The sequence below is a fragment of the Coregonus lavaretus genome, assembly GCF_964263955.1.
Source record: "Coregonus lavaretus genome assembly, chromosome: 8".
Classification (NCBI taxonomy): Eukaryota; Metazoa; Chordata; class Actinopteri; order Salmoniformes; family Salmonidae; genus Coregonus; species Coregonus lavaretus.
Window position 1 is genome coordinate 42,680,604 of NC_139995.1, and position 23,462 is coordinate 42,704,065.

At 41.6% G+C, this 23,462-nt stretch overlaps 1 pseudogene across 1 annotated transcript in view; it reads left to right on the top strand.

The window, feature by feature from the left end:
- LOC311134059 (pleckstrin homology domain-containing family A member 6-like) overlaps window positions 1-21,985 on the top strand; it is an 86,910-nt pseudogene extending 64,925 nt beyond the window's left edge. The window contains exons 15-21 of the transcript XR_014615390.1: window positions 8,852-8,958; window positions 9,207-9,362; window positions 11,122-11,277; window positions 12,371-12,498; window positions 12,745-12,902; window positions 15,239-15,343; window positions 18,889-21,985. The product of XR_014615390.1 is annotated as a pleckstrin homology domain-containing family A member 6-like (transcript). The remainder of the gene's footprint in view (window positions 1-8,851; window positions 8,959-9,206; window positions 9,363-11,121; window positions 11,278-12,370; window positions 12,499-12,744; window positions 12,903-15,238; window positions 15,344-18,888) is intronic.
- The last annotated feature ends 1,477 nt before the right edge of the window (window positions 21,986-23,462 follow it).

Here is a 23,462-nt window from a genome sequence, read left to right on the forward strand (position 1 = left end):
TTTCTTTCATCACATTCCCAGTGGGTCAGAAGTTTACATACACTCAATTAGTATTTGGTAGCATTGCCTTTAAATTGTTTAACTTGGGTCAAACGTTTCGGGTAGCCTTCCACAAGCTTCCCACAATAAGTTGGGTGAATTTTGGCCCATTCCTCCTGACAGAGCTGGTGTAACTGAATATGCCTCCTTGCTCGCACACGCTTTTTCAGTTCTGCCCACACATTTTCTATAGGATTGAGGTCAGGGCTTTGTGATGGCCACACCAACACCTTGACTTTGTTGTCCTTAAGCCATTTTGCCACAACTTTGGAAGTATGCTTGGGGTCATTGTCCATTTGGAAGACCCATTTGCGACCAAGCTTTAACTTCCTGACTGATGTCTTGAGATTTTGCTTCAATATATCCACATAATTTTCCTTCCTCATGATGCCATCTATTTTGTGAAGTGCACCAGTCCCTCCTGCAGCAAAGCACCCCCACAGCATGATGCTGCCACCCCCGTGCTTCACGGTTGGGATGGTGTTCTTCGGCTTGCAAGCCATCCCCATTTTCCTCCAAACATAACGATGGTCATTATGGCCAAACAGTTCTATTATCAGACCAGAGGACATTTCTCCAAAAAGTACAATCTTTGTCCCCATGTGCAGTTGCAAACCGTAGTCTGGCTTTTTTATGGCGGTTTTGGAGCAGTGGCTTCTTCCTTTCTGAGCGGCCTTTCAGGTTATGTCGATATAGGACTCGTTTTACTGTGGATATAGATACTTTTGTACCTGTTTCCTCCAGCATCTTCACAAGGTCCTTTGCTGTTGTTCTGGGACTGATTTGCACTTTTCGCACCAAAGTACGTTAATCTCTAGGAGACAGAACGTGTGTACTATTGTTTGTACAGATGAACGTGGTACCTTCAGGCGTTGTGGAGGTCTACCATTTTTTTTCTGAGTTCTTGGCTGATTTATTTTCATTTTCCCATGATGTCAAGCAAAGAGGCACTGAGTTTCAAAGTAGGCCTTGAAATACATCCACAGGTACACCATTTGACTCAAATGATGTCAGTTAGCCTATCAGAAGCTTCTAAAGCCATGACATCATTTTCTGGAATTTCCCAAGCTGTTTAAAGGCACAGTCAACTTAGTGTATGTAAACTTCTGACCCACTGGAATTGTGATACAGTGAATTATAAGTGAAATAATCTGTCTGTAAACAATTGTTGGAAAAATGACTTGTGTCATGCACAAAGTAGATGTCCTAACCGCCTTGCCAAAACTATTGTTTGTTAACAAGACATTTGTGGAGTGGTTGAAAAACGAGTTTTAATGGCTCCAACCTAAGTGTATGTAAACTTCCAACTTCAACTGTATTTTCAGGTCTCTCCAGAGATGTTCGATCAGGTTCAAGTCCGGGCTCTGGCTGGCCCACTCAAGGACATTCAGAGACTTGTCCCGAAGCCACTCCTGTGTTGTATTGGCTCTGTGCGTAGGGTCGTGCTGTTGGAAGGTGAACCTTCGCCCCAGTCTGAGGTCCTGAGCGCTCTGGAGCAGGTTTTCATCAAGTATCTCTCTGTACTTTGCTCCGTTCATCTTTGCCTCGATCCTGACTAGTCTCCCAGTCCCTGCCACTGAAAAACATCCCCACAGCATGATAATGCCACTACCAAGCTTCACCGTAGGGATGGTGCCAGGTTTCCTCCAGACATGACGCTTGGCATTCAGGCCAAATAGTTCAATCTCTAAGACCAGAGAATCTTGTTTCTCATGCCTTTTGTTTCTCTTGCTTCGCATGCCTTTTGGCAAACTCCAAGAGGGCTGTCATGTGCATTTTAGTGAGGAGTGGCTTCCGTCTGGCCACTCTATCATAAAGGCCTGATTGGTGGAGTGCTGCAGAGATGGTTGTCCTTCTGAAAGGTTCTCCCATCTCCACAGAGGAACTTCAGAGCTCTGTCAGAATGACCATAGGGTTCTTGGTCACCTCCCTGGCCAAGGCCCTTCTCTCCCTTGCTCAAATTGGTTGGGCGGCCGGCTTGGTGGTTCCAAATGTCTTCCATTTAAGAATGATGGAGGTCATTGTGTTCTTGGGGACCTTCAATGCTGCAGACATTTTTTGGTACCCTTCCCTAGATCTGTGCCTCGACACAATCCTGTCTCGGAGCTCTACAGACAATTCCTTTTACCTAATGGCTTGGTTTTTGCTCTGACATGCCCTGTCAACTGTGGGACCTTATATAGACAGGTGTGTGCCTTTCCAAATCATGTTCAATCAATTGAATTTACCACAGGTGGACTCCAAATCAAGTTGTAGAAACATCTCAAGAATGATCAATGGAAACAGGATGCAACTGAGCTCAATTTCGAGTCTCATAGCAAAGGGTCTGAATACTTATGTATATAAGGCATTTCAGTTTTTAATATTTAATAAATTCGCCCAAAAATCTAAAAACCTGTTTTTGCTTTGTCATTATGGGGTATTGGTGCCAGCGAGAATGAAAAAATTATGTTGTCAAGATGTGGCTTATATACCTTGTGGAAATGTATAAATAACACCTTGGAACATCCACTGACAAAAAGCGTTTAAAATACCTAAAATTCCCATTCAAGATCCATATTTGTGTGTTTTTAAGGTAAAGGACACCTGACCTTATATTTAAAGCCTTTTGGAATCCATATTTTTTAAATAAGGACTGGTACTTCCTGGGGACAGAAAATGCACCGCGTTGAAGGAATGACCCAGCCAGTAATGAAGAAGACATTGTAGGTTACTGCTTGAGGCCTGTGTGTGTAAACATGTGTAATGCAAAAGGACCTGAACATGGGAGTTCTGTCTCAGTTCACTAGTTCTGTACTGCAGCTACTGTGAGCTCGTTATTGCTATTACTTATTACTTATTTCCCAAATATATTTATTTGTAGCTCTTTATAAATAACACCTTGTAATAAAGTATTTATAATGGATTAGTAAATAGTTTATTCATAATGTATTAATTTTTACTCCCACATGTGTAAATGTTAGTAAGCTAGTTATTCACACATTTATAAACAACTTTTAAAGTATTTAATGATTATTTAATAATGAATGGGTGGTTCTAATCCTGGATGCTGATTGGTTAAAACCGCGTTTCAGCCGTCTATGATGGTGAAAATGCCTATTTACTGTTCCATCAGAAAAATCACTGCGTATCTACTGTTCCATCCAGGAGGCAATTCATAAACTTGTAAAAAAACATCTAGACATTATCTCCCCTTGCTTCTATGCTATCATTTGGTTTGCAATAGCGGATATTTGCATAAACCTTGCAGTCTGTCTCTCCGACATTTGCAACATTGTTTCAATATTGAAATGCGACCTCCACTGTCCCATAGGGAATTAATGTGTCAGGATGAGACAGACAGCTTTTCTCAGCCAGTCGAAATCATGAATCATCATAATTTTTATGGATATATACAAAGATGTCAATTGAAAAACAGGAAAAACAAAACGTAATGCAGCTAGTTTGCTGTATTTCCAGCTTCAGTTTGAAGTGATTGTGTTAGCTGTGTAGTTGGCTAGCTAGCCAGCCTGGACTCAGGGGTAGACAAAACACAGTAAAGGTAAACCTCTCTCCCTCCATTTAGAATGATGTTTTACATTTTGTATGGTATGTATTAATATGTGGACGTCCATCATCCATGTCTTATGATATGTTACGAATTGCAATTCGTACAATATGTTACGAATTTGCAAGACGTATGGTATGTTACGAATTCCAATTTGTTGTGGCTAACTTTAGCTAGGTGGCTAGGTGGCTAATGCTACAGTCTGGTCTCATAGATTACTAAATAGTAAATGTAAATCTGGGACACTCAAATTAGTATGATATGTTACGTTTGGTATGGTTACATGAGACAGAAGATTACTTAAGGCAAAAACTTAAGTAGGGTGGTTGGTTGGGTTGGATGGATGGATGGATGGATGGGTGGGCTTATAAAGTGAACGTTTAGCAACCCAAAGGTTGTGTGTTTGAATCTCATCACGGACAACTTTGACATTTTAGCTAATTAGCAACTTTGTAACTACTTACTAGATTTTAGCTACTTTGCAACTACTTAGCATATTAGCTAACCATTCCCCTAACCCTAACCTTAACCCGTTAACCTAACTCCTAACCTTAACTTTAACCCTAACCTTAACTCAAGCTAGCAAGTGAGAAGAGCCTGCATTGCGACCATTTTTGTTTGGCAAAACAATGTGGCTGCCAATCGAATCAACGACCAGTCGGCTTGACTGGGAACAATACCAATCAAACGACCAGTCAGCTTTGCTGCCAACGATGCTAATAGAACGAATGATGACCTCGACTTAATCTCGGGCCTAACAACACCCTTGCCAGTATATCCTCCAAACCAAAGCTGTTTAATATACCGGTAGGTCCTTATAAACCATTTACTAATCATTAGTTAAGTCTTTTTGGGTGGCCTAATGTAAAGTGAGGGCTATTTATACTTTATAAATACTTTTAAATGTTTTGAGTGTAATTTCTCACAAAAAGATGGTCATACCATTTGTAGACATTCCAGCAGTACCTAATGCTCCTTATGGTCTCAAAACAGCCTAGAACATATCAATGGTAAAACAATAAGCACACAACACAGGATGTTTAAAAGACTGAAGCATTGGAAGCATTCTTTTTTAAATGTATTTAAGCTTTATTTTAGCAGGGAGTCCCATGGCTTCGTTTCCAGGGCAGCAGTGCAGGAACATAATTGACAAAATGTACAACAAACACAACGTAATAAAACATACAATACTACAAGCAATTTAAGAACAAACACATTCCTCAACAATGAGGTCCTTCATTAACAACTTGAACTGACCTGGAGGCACCAGATCATCAAGGTGCAGAGAACTTTGCAAATCACTCCCGACGATTTCTAGAACGCAAACACATTTTAGGGTCAGAACGAGAACACGTGGGTAAAGTGGCATTTTGAAAATGGGTTATTGGCTTTGATACTCTGATTGGTTAGAGATGATCCAATCGCTGGTGACTTTGTTTTGTACAACACCCCTCATTTTGATGTCACCACAAACGACTTCAACAATAGCAGTCTCAGACTGAAGTATATAGCGAACATAGAGCAGTGGAATAATTCAGTTTGAAGTGTCAGGCAAAAGTTATGTACTATTATATTTGATATTATAACACTGGTTAAGAATGGGAGGGTCCAAGACGTGCCGCTCAGCCCACCACCCACCACATGATTGACCAGTAGGTCAGCCAGACCCCACAGCCAGGCTGAGCCGCCCACACGCCTCGAACCTCAACAGTATAGTCAATTCTTTAACTCTCTGCCCAAAACTATTTCATTCCCACCTCTTCTTTTGTAATTTGCCAAGGGAAGGGTTTGGAAACAAAAGTTAAAAAAAACAAAACAAAAATACATACACCTACACATATACAGGTAATTGCCAAAGTAATGGAAACATTTAAGTGAATGAGGGGTACAAAGTGTATTGAAAGCAGGTGCTTCCACACAGGTGTGGTTCCTGAGTTAATTAAGCAATTTACATAATGTATAAAAATGCTGGGCAGGCCATTATTTTGGCTACCATGGTTATGCCCCCACAGGATGACAATGCCCCCATCCACAGGGCACAAGTTACTGAATGGTTAGATGAGCATGAAAACGATGTTAACCGTATGCAATGGCCGTTTCAGTCACCAGATCTCAACCCAATTTAACACTTAAGGGAGATTCTGGAGCGGTGCCTGAGACAGCGTTTTCCACCACCATCAACCAAGCACTACATTTTCCCTATACCCATCATGAGGTTGCTACAACCTAGCCAATAAATGAAAGTTTACAATGTAGGTGCACACAGGTCGAGAGAACATTTTGAGGTGACAGACAGTGATACATGGACAGACAGTGACACATTCAATGCTGCTTTGCACACTCTTGCCTGCATGTAGCTTTTCTGGTATTTTTATCCCTGTTTTGTTTGCTTCCGTTTAAGAAACGTTTGTCAACAGAATCGGCGGAATGAATACACCCCTGATCACACGTCAACACAGTTCACTTTCATAGCAGCCACGTTTTATTTCTTCTTACCTCTATGCACTCTCCTCCTCATACCTTTTCCCTTCGTTTGTGGACTTCAATGCACAACGCATCAGCTGTATGTGATCAGGCGAAAAAAACTTTCCAAGCCAAACCATGTCATAACCGCTACACACAGCCTACATCGTTGTCCCCATATTAGCTAAAGTAACGTCCTAGTCAACATAGCTAATAGAACTAACATGTTAGTAAACCCGCTACAATCATGCAGTAACGTTAAACTGTATAGTCAGTATGCAGTTTAGCAGTTACACCGGCGGGCCCCGGTGGCAATAAACTAATAAAATCAAAAGCTTACCTTGACTTGGAAGAGTTCCAGTGTTGTGTTGGATAGTTATAGCCAGCTAGCTAACATAGCATCCCTCTGTTTGAACCGGGTGTTTGAGTAGGCTAAACTAGCTAGCTGCATTTGCTAGCTAAGTAAGTAAAACTCAAAGTGAAAAGAAAATGACAAATCACTCTCTCTATCTCTCTCTTGCTTCTCCTTCATTTTTGAAGAAATTAATTTGTTGAAATTAATTTGTTTCTCTCTCTTTGAGTCAACTACTCACCCCATTTTATGCACTGCAGTGCTAGCTAGCTGTAGCTTATGCTTTCAGTACTAGATTCATTCTCTGATCCTTTGATTGGGTGGACAACATGTCAGTTCATGCTGCAAGAGCTCTGATAGGTTGGAGGACGTCCTCCGGAAGTTGCATAATTACTGTGTAAGTCAATGGAAGCCTCCTAGGTTTTGTATTGAAGTCAATGTACCAAGAGGAGGACGGAAGCTAGTTGTCCTCCGACTACACCATGGTGCTACCCTACAGAGTGCTGTTGAGGCTACTGTAGACCTTCATTGCAAAACAGTGTGTTTTAATCAATGATTTGGTGACGTGAATATATTTAGTATAGTTTTATCTAAAAAGGATAACTATTTTTATGAAATTCACTGAGGAGCCTCCACTGATACACAAAGAAACGGCACTGCCTCCACATAATTCATGTCATCATAATAATGTAGAGCTCTCTTCGTCTCTTTACTTGCACACAATATAGCTGGGTCGCCCCGCCTCAGCCCTAGGGGTCCGCCGCCCTGCTGCGCCCTAACCCAACACACCCTACTCAGCTTCAGAATCTTAGGGAAACATACATTATTGACTTTTGGTGTACTAGGCCAGGGCCAGAGCGACAACCCACAGGATGGCAGACCCCCAGTGTGAGGACTGAGCAGCCCATCAGATAGGTATAGCCTGAAGATGTATCTCCCTGACGTGGGCATGTTTTCAATACAGATTCTTATTGTATTCAGTACAATGCCTCCATACATAACTTGACATTTCTGCCATCCATTGTGACATTGTGGGAGGATAACCAACCTTTCAATTAATGGCAATGCATTTCTTAGCCGCTATAAATGCTAGGTTACTCAGTTTCTCCTGATAAGTCTCCAGTATCAACATTTCAAAGCAAACAAAAACGGAGAGAATGTTAATCTGTAGACATGCTGAGATAAAAGAACATACACTTTGCCAGAATTCAGACAGCTTTTCACAAGACACATAACCTTTTAAATGCTTCCAGTGCTTCAGTCTTTTAATCTTTTAACTTTTAATGTCTATGTTTACACTTTGCTTTGTTTGGCAGCACTTTTACTGGGCCATTAAAGGTAGTAACTCTTTAAACGTAATTGGATAATTCCGCGAAATGTAATGGGATAGTTCAGCGAAATATTAAACGTAATGGGATAGTGCAGATGTTTGTTTCCATACCTCGCAAGCAGTTTATGGACTGCTCTAATGGGTGACTGCAATCCACACTTTGGTTTTGGTAGAAAAGTCTGTCAACAAATTGTAATGTTTCCATTTTCTGACAAAAAAAAAAAACTCTACACAGCATAGGAGTTACACATCACACTATTACAATAGTGACTGTTTTGGATAAAAAATCTCAATATATTTTCTTAAACATCCTCTGTGTTGTGTGAGTATTGTTTAACCATTGATATGTTCAAGGGGTCATTTTGAGACCTTAAGGAGCATCAGGTACTGCTGGAATGCCTACCAATGGCATGTCCATATTTTTGTGAGAAATAACACTGGTCACTCAAAACATTTGTGAAAGTATTTATGAAATATACATAGCCCTCACTTTACATTAGGCCACCCAAAAATACGTAACTAATGATTAGTAAATGGTTTATAAGGACACAAATTAAACATCTTATGAATTATCTTATGAATCATTATTCAAGTTGTTTATACATGTGTGAATAACTAGCTTACTAACATTTACAGATGTGGGAGTAATGATTAATAAATTATTAATAAACTATTTAATCATCCATTATAAATGCTTTATTACAAGGTGGTATTATAAAGTGCTACCTTTTTCTGATCGAATCCCAAACTGTTAGATAACGTTAAACCTGAAGAAAGATCAGACTCCCCTCAGACTCATTGGAATGAAATCCTGTTCAAAATCAGAGATGAAAGAACATCATAATTGAAAATATCAGGGTATATATAAATATACTTAGATTATTAGTCCTAGGACTAGCTGTACCTTATTAAAATAAATTGTTTACGTAATAATAGATTGGATTATGTTGCCCCCATGACTCATCCTCTGTGTCTGCATCCCAAATGGCACCCTAATCCCTACATAGTGCCCTATGGGCCCTGGTCAAAAGTAGTGCACTATATAGGGAATATGGTGCCATTTGGGACACAACCTGTGTCATCCTCTGACTGACATACTGTTTGTCTTTCTCCTGTCCAGTGGGGATTGTTCCTCCCAGGACTAAGTCTCCCATGGAGGACCAGGGCCACTCCTACGACCATGGAATCTCCCGACGCAACGGCAAGGTGCCTAATGGAATCTCCAGGGTAGGCAGCATGCCGGAGAGGGCTTTATGGAGCTCAGGAAACTCACAGGCTATATGCATTATATTATATGATCCATACACATTATGTATTGTAACTATATTATGATAGTGTTACTCATTGATGTTGCCTTTATGTTGTGGTGGTGGGCCTATGTCTGGTATATTGAATGGTGCTGTCAAATTTCTCATTTAAAGAGCAATACATTTGATGCTTTATCATATCATTGACATGTCATTCCCCTCTTCCAGGAGCGTCCGAAGAGTGCGGTGTTCCCGGCGGAGGTGAAGTCCAAGATGAGCGTTGAGGAGCAGAATGAGCGTATCCGTAGGAACCAGAGCAGCTCCGTCAGGGACAAGAGACGCAGCCTGAACCTGGGTAGCCAGGCTGGTACCAACTACAGAGTGGTAGGCTCTCACTTCTATTTACATGTACACTACTGGTCAAAGGTTTTAGAACACCTACTCATTCAAGGGTTTTTCTTTATTTTTACAATTTTCTACATTGTAGAATAATAGTGAAGACATCAAAACTATGAAATAACACATATGGAATCATGTAGTAACCCAAAAAGTGTTAAACAAATCAAAATATATTTTATATTTGAGATTCTTCAAATAGCCACCCTTTGCCTTGATGACAGCTTTGCACACTCTTGGCATTCTCTCAACCAGCTTCACCTGGAATCCTTTTCCAACAGTCTTGAAGGAGTTCCCACATATGCTGAGCACTTTTAGGCTGCTTTTCCTTCACTCTGCGGTCCGACTCATCCCAAACCATCTCAATTTGGTTGAGGTCGGGGGATTGTGGAGGCCAGGTCATCTGGTGCAGCACTCCATCACTCTCCTTCTTGGTAAAACAGCCCTTACACAGACTGGAGGTGTGTTGGGTCATTGTCCTGTTGAAAAACAAATTATAGTCCCTCTAAGCTGCAGAATACTGTGGTAGCCATGCTGGTTAAGTGTGCCTTGAATTCTAAATAAATCACAGACAGTGTCACCAGCAAAGCACCCCCACACCATCACACCTCCTCATCCATGCGTTACGATGGGAACTACACATGCGGAAATCATCCGTTCACCCACACCGCGTCTCACAAAGACACGGCAGTTGGAAACAAAAATCTCAAATATGGACTCCAGACCAAATGACACATTTCCATCGGTCTAATGTCCATTGCTCGTGTTTCTTGGCCCAAGCAAGTCTCTTCTTCTTATTAGTGTCCTTCAGTAGTGGTTACTTTGCAGCAATTTGACCATGAAGGCCTGATTCACACAGTCTCCTCTGAACAGTTAATGTTGAGATGTGTCTGTTACTTGAACTCTGTGAAGCATTTATTGGGCTGCAATTTCTGAGGCTGGTAACTCTAATGAATTTATCCTCTGCAGCAGAGGTAACTCTGGGTCTTCCATTCCTGTGGCGGTCCTCATGAGAGCCAGTTTCATCATAGCACTTGATGGTTTTTGTGACTGCACTTAAAGAAACTGTCAAAGTTCTTGAAATGTTCCGTATTGACTGACCTTCATGTCTTAAAGTAATGATGGACTGTCGTTTCTCTTTGCTTATTTGAACTGTTCTTGCCATAATATGGACTTGGTCTTTTACCAAATAGGGCTATATTCTGTAAACCCTCCCTACCTTGTCACAACACAACTGATTGGCTCAAACACATTAAGAAGGAAATAAATTCCACAAATTAACTTTTAAGAAGGCACAGCTGTTAATTGAAATGCATTCCAGGTGACTACCTCATGAAGCTGGTTGAGAGAATGCCAAGAGTGTGCAAGGCTGTCATCAAGGCAAAGGGTGGCTATTTGAAGAATGTCAAATATAGAATATATTTTGATTTGTTTAACACTTTTTTGGTTACTACATGATTACATATGTTTTATTTCATAGTTTTGATGTCTTCACTATTATTCTACAATTTAGAAAATAGTAAAAATAAAGACAAACCCTTGAATGAGTAGGTGTTCTAAAAGTTTTGACCAGTAGTGTACATCTACCTTTATTAGCCAGCCACCAAGAATATGTACTGAATGTTGAAATGTATTCTAAAGGAGGATCTAGTATATTGTTCTGGCCCCTTGTCTGTTTCTCCGGGCCATGTTGATTGGCTGAGCCCTTGGCTCTTTCCTGATTGCTTATCTCTGTGTGTGTGTCCAGGTGAGGCGGAGGCTGACGACCCATGAGGTGGACATCAAGGACCTGGAGGCTGCAGTACGGGGGGAGGGGGTGCAGGAGTCACCCCGGGAAGAGATTGCTCGCCTCAGACGGTTACAGATGGAACCTGACCACTACGACCTGGACATCAGCAAAAAGGTTAGCCACACTCTGACCAACAACTACACTGTGTGATACAATCATTATGTGACTATGATCCAGTCGTGACGTGGTATAGTAGTGCTTAATGTAAAGTGAATTAAACACTTTGAAAACAGCCAAAGTTATTTCAGTAACACTTCATTCTGTGGAGCTCTTTCAGCTGGTATTTGTCTGGTATAAAGAAATGTGGTGATAATTAACAAGTTTAGTACACACTAAGAAAAGTGGATTCCTCAATGGTTCTTTGGGAAGGGTGGTGGTTCTATGTGGAACCATAATTACTCAAATAACCCTTTTAGCCCTTCAATGGTTATTTGCAGTTCACAAAAGGGTTCTTTGCTCTTTTGGTGATGATGAAGATGTAGAGGCGGCAGCTCATTCGAATATTTTGGGGCGTGGTTTGCTCACAGCTCCTTTTGTGCAACCGTGACTTACTGTCATTCCAGTTGATCTAATCTGTTGTGTTATGCCATTACATGTTACATATGATAACGGTCAGTGACGGTTTTTTTGTCAATTGAGAACTGATGTGTAAATCAGTGGTTCTCAATTCTCTCCTCAGGAACCCCCAGTCGTTCCAGATCTAGCACACCTGTTTCAACTCACAATAATAAAACCTATGGAATTGTAACAATATAACATGGCTAACCAGAAAAAAGAACCCTGTATTGTTCTTCAAAAGGTTATTTCTAGAACCTTTGAAATTGAGAATGGTTCTTTATAGAACCATTCTCCATAAAGGTTCTGTAAAGAACCATTAAAAATGGTTCTAAACAGCACGAAAAAGGGTTATAACAATAGCAGAACCCTTTTTGGTGCTACATAGAGCTTTTTTAAAATAGTTCTTTATTGAATTATAGGAATGGTTCTTTATAGCACCATAAAGGGATCTGCTATCGTTACGAGCTAAATAATCCTTATTTGGCCCTATATAGAAAAGTTAGTTTTTAGTGTGTGCAGGCTTCAAAGAATTCCCCACAATCGGTCATTACTTGTATACGTAATGGTTCTTCTAATTGCATACCAGGTATAAAGCGGGCCATAAAATAAAAGATTACCAAACCTCATCTGTAACGTGTTGTGTCCTCAGCTGTGTGCTCCAGACAAGGTTCTGATTCCGGAACGCTACCTGGATGTGGACACTCCTCTCAGCCCAGAGGAGCAGAAGGAGAAACAGAAGAAAGTAGAGAGGATAAAGACGCTCATTGCCAAATCAAAGTATGTACAGACACTACCGAACTACTATCTAACACAGCTCTCTCACAGTACAGCAGTGTATTTACCCAAACTTTAGCTAAACATTCTCCCCTCTACTGATTCACTGTTTCACATCTGAAGTATGGGATGCCACATGTTCTGTATAAAAAGTTAGAATTGAATCTCCTTTCTCTTGCTCTCTGCTTATTTTCTTTGTCACTCTCTCACCCTCCTCTCCCCCTCCCCTCTGCTCGTCTCTCTCTCCAGTCTCCAGAACGTGGTTCCCCTATTGGACGGTCCTACTGAGGGGGGTGGTTCCCACCAACAGGGTAACCCAGAGCAGCAGCTCCAGGACCAGGAGAAGAGGATTGAGATCTCCTGTGCCCTGGCCACCGAGGCCTCGCGACGCTCCCGTCTGCTCTCCGGTGAGGACATCACCGCAGCCTGTCGCTTCACCGCCACCACCCCGACCACCCTGTCGCCACGGTTACCACCCTCACGGTTACCATTGCCCACCCCGGTCCCGTCGCCCCCCTGTCATTGAGGGGACCCCCCGGCGATGAGTGCCGATGTGTTGCTGCAACACCCCCCACCCCCACCAAAACCCCTTCTCTCCTTGCCTCTATGATACCCATTTCCACCACCAACCACACATGTTCAATCCCTCTTCAACTGTGTGCAGCACACTGAGCACTCAACATCACTAAAAGCTGTGTATGGTGTTAGACTGGAGGTTAACCTAGTCAAACTGCCTTGTTCGAAAAAACATCTGGTGGTAAAATATACAGCAAACTTTTTTTTTGGGTTTTGAGGGCCAGTTCCATCAATTTTAAAATCCCAATGTAATCCCTAGTTAAGCCTCACTGTCAACTGTCTGCAAACAACTCCACTATCCACCACTTAACCCCAGATAATCACACACTCACTCCTTCACTGTCTGCTGTATTGCAATACAATCCACTATCCACTACCCACTCACTACCTAACCCCAGCCAACCACACCCTCACTCCACCAAGCGACGTATGTAACAAGCTCCTCAGACCCCGAGTGCTGATCTAGGATCAGGTTCCCCCTGTCAATGAAATCTTATTAATTGTGATCTAAAAGGCAAAACTGATCCCAGATCAGCACTCCTACTCTGAGACACTATAAAAACGGGCCTTGAGCTCAGATAGATTTATCGCTGTTCAGGGATCTGTATCCGCTCTTACTGGAAGTGCTTATTAACCTTGTCCATTCACAGGGCATCCTAATACAGTGGCACATTTTCACTGTCCCCAGAGCCATAGATTAACAGAAATTTGATAAACTCAGATGAACCGAGATTTAGAGTATGAAAATGTTGCCATGTTGCTACCAGATGTTCCAGGATGATAATCTTCCATTGAGAAATGCAAATTAGAATGGCATGTTATGGAACGTCTGGAGCTAGCAGGGAAGATTGTTTTCACTGTCTGCCTCACTACCCCACTCCTCCACTCTCCACAATATTCACTGTCTGCCTCACTACCCCACTCCTCCACTCTCCACAATATTTACTGTCTGCCTCACTAACTCACTCCTTAACTCTCCACACTATTCACTGTCTGCCTCACTACCCCACTCCTCCACTCTCCACAATATTTACTGTCTGCCTCACTACCCCACTCCTCCACTCTCCACAATATTTACTGTCTGCCTCACTACCCCACTCCTCCACTCTCCACAATATTTACTGTCTGCCTCACTAACTCACTCCTTAACTCTCCACACTATTCACTGTCTGCCTCACTACCCCACTCCTCGACTCTCCACAATATTTACTGTCTGCCTCACTACCTCACTCCTTAACTCCACACAATATTCACTGTCTGCCTCACTACCCCACTCCTCCACTCTCCACAATATTCACTACACACTCTGATGCTCCACTGTCTTAACCTAGAGGCTCTACTATATAGTCCTTGAAGATCGCAAGATCTCCTATAGTTAGATCGACAGAGTTTCCGTTTGCTCAAAACTATGACAATTTCTCACTGCTTACTCGCTGTCTCTGCCCCCCTACCCACAACCAACCACATATTCACAATGGCATCACGGTTTACTTTATGATTAGGGGAAATTGAACATCAACTTGTCAGCTTTAAGTGATGAGCTGAAGGAAAACAAAACTGGCTTTGATTGATCAACTTATAGTGCTATTAGTATTCAGTCACATTGTGTGCTGCCTGCTGTCAGTCGTGGTCATAAAACCATGTTCCAGCTGCACAGAGTTAAAACCAATTCAAACAAGGTTTGTACTATATACGGTATCTGTGTTACTCTGGTGATGCCAGATAGCAACTGTTTTATTTTGTCTAGCCTCCAGAAAAGAACTTTTCAAATGTTTTCACCATATTACCTTTATAATCATAGTATCCTCTCCATATATTCTCCAAGTAGGCCTACAATTTGTTACTTACGTTCATGCTTTCTATAGTTACAAGTTTACCTTGTAAATCTAATCTCTAGCTGTTCAAACTGTAAAAAAATTTGAAAAGTGTTCTGAATGTGTGTAGCCAAACTCCAGATTCAGGTGCAATGTATACACGCTACATCCTCTTGCTTCCTCAGTACAGAGCTACAGGCTTAGCACCATTCATCTTATGCTTGTGAGGTGATGTGAGTGCACAGTCCCCCCTGTTGTATCTCACTCTACCTACCCTTTTATAATTGCTTTACACCTTTATGTTTTGCTATTTGTTTTGCTTGTTCTCACATCCCACCCCCATTCCATTCCAGCCCAGTGTGCCCCCAGCCCCCCCGCCTCCCCGCCCAGCCTGGCCCCTCCCCCCTCCTGTGGCTTCTCCGACTCCACCCACATCATGAAGGTGTGAGTCTGTGAAGGTGAGTCCCCGCCCACCAACCACACCTACCTCCTCCCTTAACCCCCCACTCCACCTCAACCCCTTGCTGGTCGCCTTCTCCTACCTCACACCCCTTCCCTCACCTCTCCTGGTTTGGGCAGGGCTCTCTGTTTTTCCCTCAGGTGATTTCTTGACCAATGGCAGCAGGTGGACTTCAAAGGATATTTTATTGTTACCTTTTATTGCTATCTGCTTGGCTCAATTGTTTTACTAACTGGAAAAAAGTTCACAAAGCACTCAATGGCCAGTGCTTACATTAGCTTTTTGCTAAGTATACCAAAATAAACATACGGCAATCGTATATTACTACCAGTCCTTTTCCACATACTGTACTCATTTTAAGGTACGGAAACCATTAATCAATACAGATATAGCCGTGAACTATCCTTTTAAGATTTATGGAGGCCTCCACCTGAAGTCGGGAATATCTGTCTCTCAGTTTGTGCTGATGCAGGACATAGAGAGGAAGTGATGCTGAAGTGATGCTGTTATTAGAGAGAGTGATGACAGCTGACTCAGATCTGAAGTTGTACACCGGGTCAGATTACTATTATCACGGGGTCGGATCAGTAGGGCTAAGCTGTTATTACTATTATCATGGGGTCGGATCAGTAGGGCTAAGCTGTTAATACTATTATCAAGGGGTCGGATCAGTAGGGCTAAGCTGTTATTACTATTATCACGGGGTCGGATCAGTAGGGCTAAGCTGTTATTACTATTATCACGGGGTCGGATCAGTAGGGCTAAGCTGTTATTACTATTATCACGGGGTCAGATCAGTAGGTCTAACCTGTTATTACTATTATCACGGGGTCGGATCAGTAGGGCTAAGCTGTTAATACTATTATCACGGGGTCGGATCAGTAGGGCTAAGCTGTTATTACTATTATCACGGGGTCGGATCAGTAGGGCTAAGCTGTTATTACTATTATCACGGGGTCGGATCAGTAGGGCTAAGCTGTTATTACTATTATCACGGGGTCAGATCAGTAGGGCTAAGCTGTTATTACTATTATCACGGGGTCGGATCAGTAGGGCTAAGCTGTTATTACTATTATCACGGGGTCAGATCAGTAGGGCTAAGCTGTTATTACTATTATCACGGGGTCGGATCAGTAGGGCTAAGCTGTTATTACTATTATCACGGGGTCGGATCAGTAGGGCTAAGCTGTTATTACTATTATCACGGGGTCAGATCAGTAGGGCTAAGCTGTTATTACTATTATCACGGGGTCGGATCAGTAGGGCTAAGCTGTTATTACTATTATCACGGGGTCGGATCAGTAGGGCTAAGCTGTTATTACTATTATCACGGGGTCAGATCAGTTTAAAGCTATACACGTTGAATAAAGCCAGGATGCCATATCCAACACATATTCAGCAATGAACCCCAATAATGATAAATTGCTGTTACAGACTTTGAAGCTAACAGACAACACATTCAACTAATAGAAGGATCACTCTTACTGTCAGCACTTTAGTTTAATCATACCATTTGTACAAACTGGGATCAATTACCAGATAGTTTTAGTTAGTTTAAATAGTGAGGGATCGACAATGGGTGGTTACGACGGTAATGCGACCATAATCTTTATAATTCCTCCAGAACACATTCCTGTCATTTCTGGTCAAGAAATCAAACCTCAAAAACTATAGTGATTTATTTCCCTGCATTGTGTTTGGCAAAAACATTCAAGATATCCGCCTTACTTTTAAACATTGGCAGGATCACACATTTGGCTTCCAAAAGCCAAATGCACAAATTGAATGCAGACGTACACCAATGGCACAAGACTGCAATGCCTTTAAAGACCTTGAAGTCCATGGGTAGTATCTTCGATTCAAACCTAATGTCTTTCTGCTTGGCTTATGGTGTTCAGGGTCTATTGTCCGTATACTCACACCAAACAATGTTTTTTTCCTAAATGTATTATATAAAGCGGCGGTCATACTTGCATGACTTTCTATGATCATTGTTGTTGTTTCAAGCTGATAAATCACCACATTTCCTAAGACCATTGTTGACTTGTTTTACCCAGAAGTACAACCATGCAGTAAAAGTATGTTTGCTGGAAAATTACTCAAGTTGACGTTGCACTGCGGCTTTCTCGGCCTGGTTTTGACAACTATTGAGTCCCTTCAATAACCACACTCCAAACATAACAGGAGCACTTCCTGTACTCTGCGACAGGATCCATAGCCGTAATTGGTTCAAACGGGCCTGGAGCGGTTGCCCAAAATGAGGCAGCATAGAGAGTTGTCCTGTGGTCAAATTAGGATTTAGAGTCACACGAATATATAACAGAAAGGGATCTCATCTGAGTTTGGATACATTTCCTTTCTTTGCTTTCAGTTTTCATTGTGTCTCTGTTTTGTAAGAGTTTTATTGGAGTTAAAGTGTATTTATTCTCTCTCTCTCTCTCTCTCTCTCTCTCTCTCTCTCTCTCTCTCTCTCTCTCTCTCTCTCTCTCTCTCTCTCTCTCTCTCTCTCTCTCTCTCTCTCTCTCTCTCTCTCTCTCTCTCTCTCTCTCTCTCTCTCTCTCTCTCTCTCTCTCTCTCTCTCTCTCTCTCTCTCTCTCTCTCTCTCTCTCTCTCTCTCTCTCTCTCTCTCTCTCTCTCTCTCTCTCTCTCTCTCTCTCTCTCTCTCTCTCTGTCTCTATCTCTGTGTCTATCTCTGTCTCTATCTCAATCTCTGTGTCTATCTCTGTCTCTATCTCTATCTCTGTGTCTATCTCTGTCTCTGTCTCTATATCTGTCTCTATCTCTATCTCTATCTCTGTCTCTATCTCTGTGTCTATCTCTATCTCTGTCTATATCTCTGTCTCTATCTCTGTGTATATCTCTGTCTCTATCTCTGTCTCTGTCTCTATCTCTGTGTCTATCTCTGTGTCTATCTCTATCTCTGTGTCTATCTCTATCTCTGTCTCTATCTCTATCTCTATCTATGTCTCTATCTCTATCTCTGTGTCTATCTCTGTCTCTATCTCTATCGCTGTCTCTATCTCTGTGTCTATCTGTCTCTATCTCTGTCTCTATATCTGTGTCTATCTCTGTGTCTATCTCTGTCTCTATCTCTATCTCTGTGTCTATCTCTGTCTCTGTCTCTATCTCTGTCTCTATCTCTATGTCTATCTCTATCTCTGTCTCTATCTCTGTGTATATCTCTGTCTCTATCTCTATCTCTGTCTCTATCTCTGTGTCTATATCTGTGTCTATCTCTATCTCTGTCTCTATCTCTGTGTCTATCTCTGTGTCTATCTCTATCTCTGTGTCTATCTCTATCTCTGTCTCTATCTCTATCTCTATCTATGTCTCTATCTCTATCTCTGTGTCTATCTCTGTCTCTGTCTCTATCGCTGTCTCTATCTCTGTGTCTATCTCTGTCTCTATTTCTGTATCTATCTCTGTGTCTATCTCTATCTCTGTCTATCTCTGTCTCTGTCTCTATCTCTGTCTCTATCTCTATCTCTATCTCTGTGTCTATCTCTGTCTCCATCTCTGCCTCTCTCCCTCTTTCTTCTCTAGCTCAAGCTCTGGCTGCCGTTAAGTTTGATGGCACGTCCTTCTGAGGATCCACTGGAATATAAAGAGTAAGCCCAAAGAAACTGGTTTTGTTTAGTCTCTCAGACCGCCCGCCAGACTCTACAACAATACAACAGGAAACAGGAAGCTGTCACAGGAAGTCTGGAAAGTTGGCCACCTGAGGATGTTTTCAAGCCAAACAGACTAATGATGGAGAAACTTAAGGTCCACACCTCCCACCTACCCCAGGGGTTGCTATAACAGCATCCTCCACTCTCCCTCTGTCAATTACCGCACTTACACTCTTCCTCTCAGCCTAGGCCTGGTAGAAAATAGCTTCTCTATAAGGGCAGGAAAAGCGAACAAAACAAAAGCAAATAAAACACGATGGTGTAATTTTTCACAATTTTGGTTGTGGTGCGTTTGATGCAGCATCTGAAGCTACTAAATTAGCCAGAGAGCATGGGGTGTATACATCACTCTAACATGCTCTCCGCCATGGTAAACAGACAGTGAGACAGTTTTTCTCTGTTACTCAGCTCAGAACGGTATCTGCTATGGAGAGATTAGAAAGACCACAGAGACTAGAAGCCCAGGACAGTAGAGTTTTGTGACTGAACGGTTCAGGAGGGCACTTATCGTATGTGATGCACGGATCTCAGTTAAGATGAAAAGGGAAGAAAGACTGGCTGAGCTGGAATTCAGGAAGAATGAGAGGAAGGTTTTTATTGGTGCAGAGAGTAGTAGAACAAATCAGAGGCTGATGTGTTTTGTGTAACAGGAAAAGGTCACGGGGAGAAGGAGGTGAACGGAGGGTCGTTCAAGAACCATAAAGAGATCAAAGTAGCAACAGTAACAGAACAGTACCAGAACAGAATACAGCATCTGAAGAGCAATGTGGTCTTGTCTCTATTTGGCCCCTGGGTCATGTAGTCTTGTCTCATATTGGCCCCTGATTCATTGTCTCAAACTCAGTTAAACAGCCCTTGACCCTCAGAGGCCATTAGTGGGAGAGCTGTACTGCACGCAAGCACAGTATCACACACATACACACACACACACCATTAATTCCCCCTTCAATCCACTGGTGTCAGGGCATGGGTGTACAGCAGCGCTTGATGAGCCCCCCCTCTATTCCTTTCCACCCCTCTCATCCCGGGTGAGGAACACACCTATTGAACCTGACCCACTGTACCTGCCTCCCAGCCCCTTCTCCAGGCGTGGCTACCCCCCTCGGTTCCCTCTCCTGCCTACACCCCGGGCTGGTTGGAACCTGTATGTGTATGTGTGTGACTGTCTACAGGAAGACCCATCCTGCCTCACTCTGAAACCACTGTTAGTTCTCTGGTAACTGTGTATCTAGATGTAAGTAAAGCCCACACACCTTTAGCATTAAAGCCATTGGACTCTTAGTCCTCTCACTGCTAGGACGTTACTTCAGTGGTACAGTATGTTAATAGCTAAATGTGTGGATAAAATCTATACACACACACATATATATATATATATATACATACAGTACAGTATAACGTATGTGGAAAGATGTCAGTGAAAAGAAGAAGTGACCTTAGAATTGTAAGTCTGCTAGTTGAAACACTTAAGTTAAAATGGGCCAGCAACTTACATCAAAGAAAACTTATAGTGCATACATATCAGAAAACGAAATGCATCCTACATGTATCATATCCCTAATATTAAACAGTGCCATGATGAAGTCTGAACCTATTTTAGCATATAGAGATGGTTTATCTAGTCATTCTGATCAGACAGATAGACAGAGATATCCTGGTTAGGGTTGGAGGAAAGGAATTCTATCTGGAGTGAAGGACGTTTAATGGTGCAGTAATGTGCCCTATACTGCTTCTACTGCTGTCCTCCCAAGCAAGTTGTTGACCCTCCTTTGCGTTTGGTCTGTGTCTCGACACAAAATCTGTTTGTCAGTCAATCACTGTCAGCGTCTCCAGATTTAACCTGTGGCCTCTGCGAAATTACAGCCCTTTTTATTGCCTTTCTTCATCCCTCCATCACTATCCACCCATCTCTCCCTCGTCTCTTTTTCCCTCCATCCCTCCCTCTGTTTCTCTCTCTTTGTCATATTGGCTCAAGAGGTAATGTTGTGTCTGTACAGAAATATATGTTTCTTTAGACTCAAGTCAACATGTTTGATGATAGGTGAAACATGGGTGTACACAAAGCAGATTATCACAAAGCAAAAAACAACAACAGGTCTGAGGAAAATAGTTATATTTTTTCTTGTTTTTGAGAAAGGGAAAAATAAGTTCAAAAAGATTCACTACATATTTTTTTAGACACATGGGTATTTGATGACAAAAATAAGGTTTCAGCCAACAGGTTCAATTTTTAACACGTAATCAGGAATGTTTTGCATTTTTTACGATATTGGGGAGAAACAATTATTGCAGAAATATTTTATTTTGGCTATTTATTGCTTTTAAGAATTGTCTTGAAGGCCCTGGTTGAAGATGATTTTGAAAATATAGGTATTTTTGGAACAATTGGCATCAGATGTGTTGAGAAATACAAAACAGCCAAATAAGGGGTGTCCAATATTTGATAACAAATGTAGCATTTATGGCTAATAATGATGTGGAGAGATTTAGCACATTGGTCAATGTACATATTTCTAATTTCAACTACGTAGGCTATATCTTAATAATAACATTAACTGTTGCTATTTTGTGGAAAATACACAAACTGCTTGAACTATGCAAATAAAAAAGTGAAATATAATTTGCTTGCTTAGGAAAACCTTCTTGCAATAAAGTGAATGTATACAATACAGTATGTTTTACTCTTTAGATGCTTTCGGAATATTCCCGCCGTACTTTATAAGAAACATTATCACCGTAATCATTGATATTATTCGCTTGATTGTTTTTATCATTTTATTAATATTGAGTAGGCCTATCACTGCCAAAATAATCACACTACTGAGATTGATCGCTCATCTTTCTGTCTGTTATATTAATAGACCTTTACTTACAATAACATAAGGACTCTGTTATATTATATCATAAGGACTTTGTTATATTCTATCATGTGTATGTCTGGATAAATAAACCTGAAGATATCATGTTGACTTTGAAGACTGACTGGATTTGTGGAAAACACTGTATCAACTGCCACTTGATTTTCAGTATTTCTTTTAAACTTTCTCTTCTGCATCTCGGACACATTTGACTGACAGATTATAACCATGGATACTCAACAAAACACGGAGGTTTCGAGGTCAAACTCTTCATTGCCGATGTGAACCTATGGAGCTCGCATGGGGAACACTTTCTGGATTGTGCTATGATCAATTGCCTACTACTATACTTCACAGGGAACTCCTCTAATAAAGTATATTTGAATTTCTATAAGGTAAAGCTATCTGTCATCTGTTTGTTCTTATTGACATGGGTAGCTTAGTGGTAGAGTTTGGCAAAGCAGCAAGTTTAAACCTGTCCGAAGTGTGATGTACTATACAGGTATCCGTAGCTGAACAGTGATGTAATGTGTGACGTGAATTCAGACTGTACTTCAGTAAACTGGAGAGTTCTAGACAGATATTTGTTGTCCGGCTCATTAATATTGGAACAATATAACATGGTGTCAGAATAAACCACGAAAAATAGAAGATGGTTCTGTTACAACCACCATCCAGCTTTTGTCTACAAGGAAATCTTGCAGAAAACTGGAAGATCTGGATACAAACGTTTGAATTGTTTCTGACCGTTGCTGAAATAGAGGGAAAAGTGCAATGTGCTACTTTCTTACACGTCGCGAGAGAGGAGGCAATCAAGGTATGCAACACGTTTGAATTTGCTGAAGGTGAGAAAGACAAGATTGCCATGCTGAAACAGAAATTCAAAGACTATTGTGAACCCAGGAGGATCGTACCTTACATTCGACACATGTTTTTCACAAGGGCTCAGGGGCCATCAGAAAGTATTGATGCTTACGACACTGACTTGAAGAACAAAGCAAAAGACTGTGAGCTCGGTCAACTGCATGATTCATTAGTAAGAGATAGAGGAGGCTCTTAAGAGAGGCGGATCTCACATTGGCTAAAGCTATTGATGTGTGTCGTGCCAGTACAATCACTTCCAGTCTGGTAAAAATGCTCAATGAGGAAATTGAAGTACACAAGATAAAAAGTGTCACAACTGTAAAGAGATTTGACAAGAACAGAGCAAAGGCAGCTCAAGATGAACAAAAACAATGGATGTAAATTGCAACAGATGTGGTTACAAGCACGAGCACAGAAAAGACCCCTCCTATGGTCAAGTATGTCAATCATGCCAAAAGAAGAATCACTTTGCCAAGATGTGCAAATCACAGAGCCAGCAGAGCCAACCAAGGACAATGCATGCAGTTGAGCAGAGTGAGGACCATGACAGTATGTTCCTAGGCACAGTCGAAGTTGAGATGACTGAAAAATTAAAACACATTGAAGCTGTCACTGCAGATATGGACAATGACAAAGAGAAATGGACTGAGAAACTGAGAATAAATAACAAAGGTGTGACATTCAAGCATTACACCGGTGTTGAGTGCAACGTAATGTCTTCAAA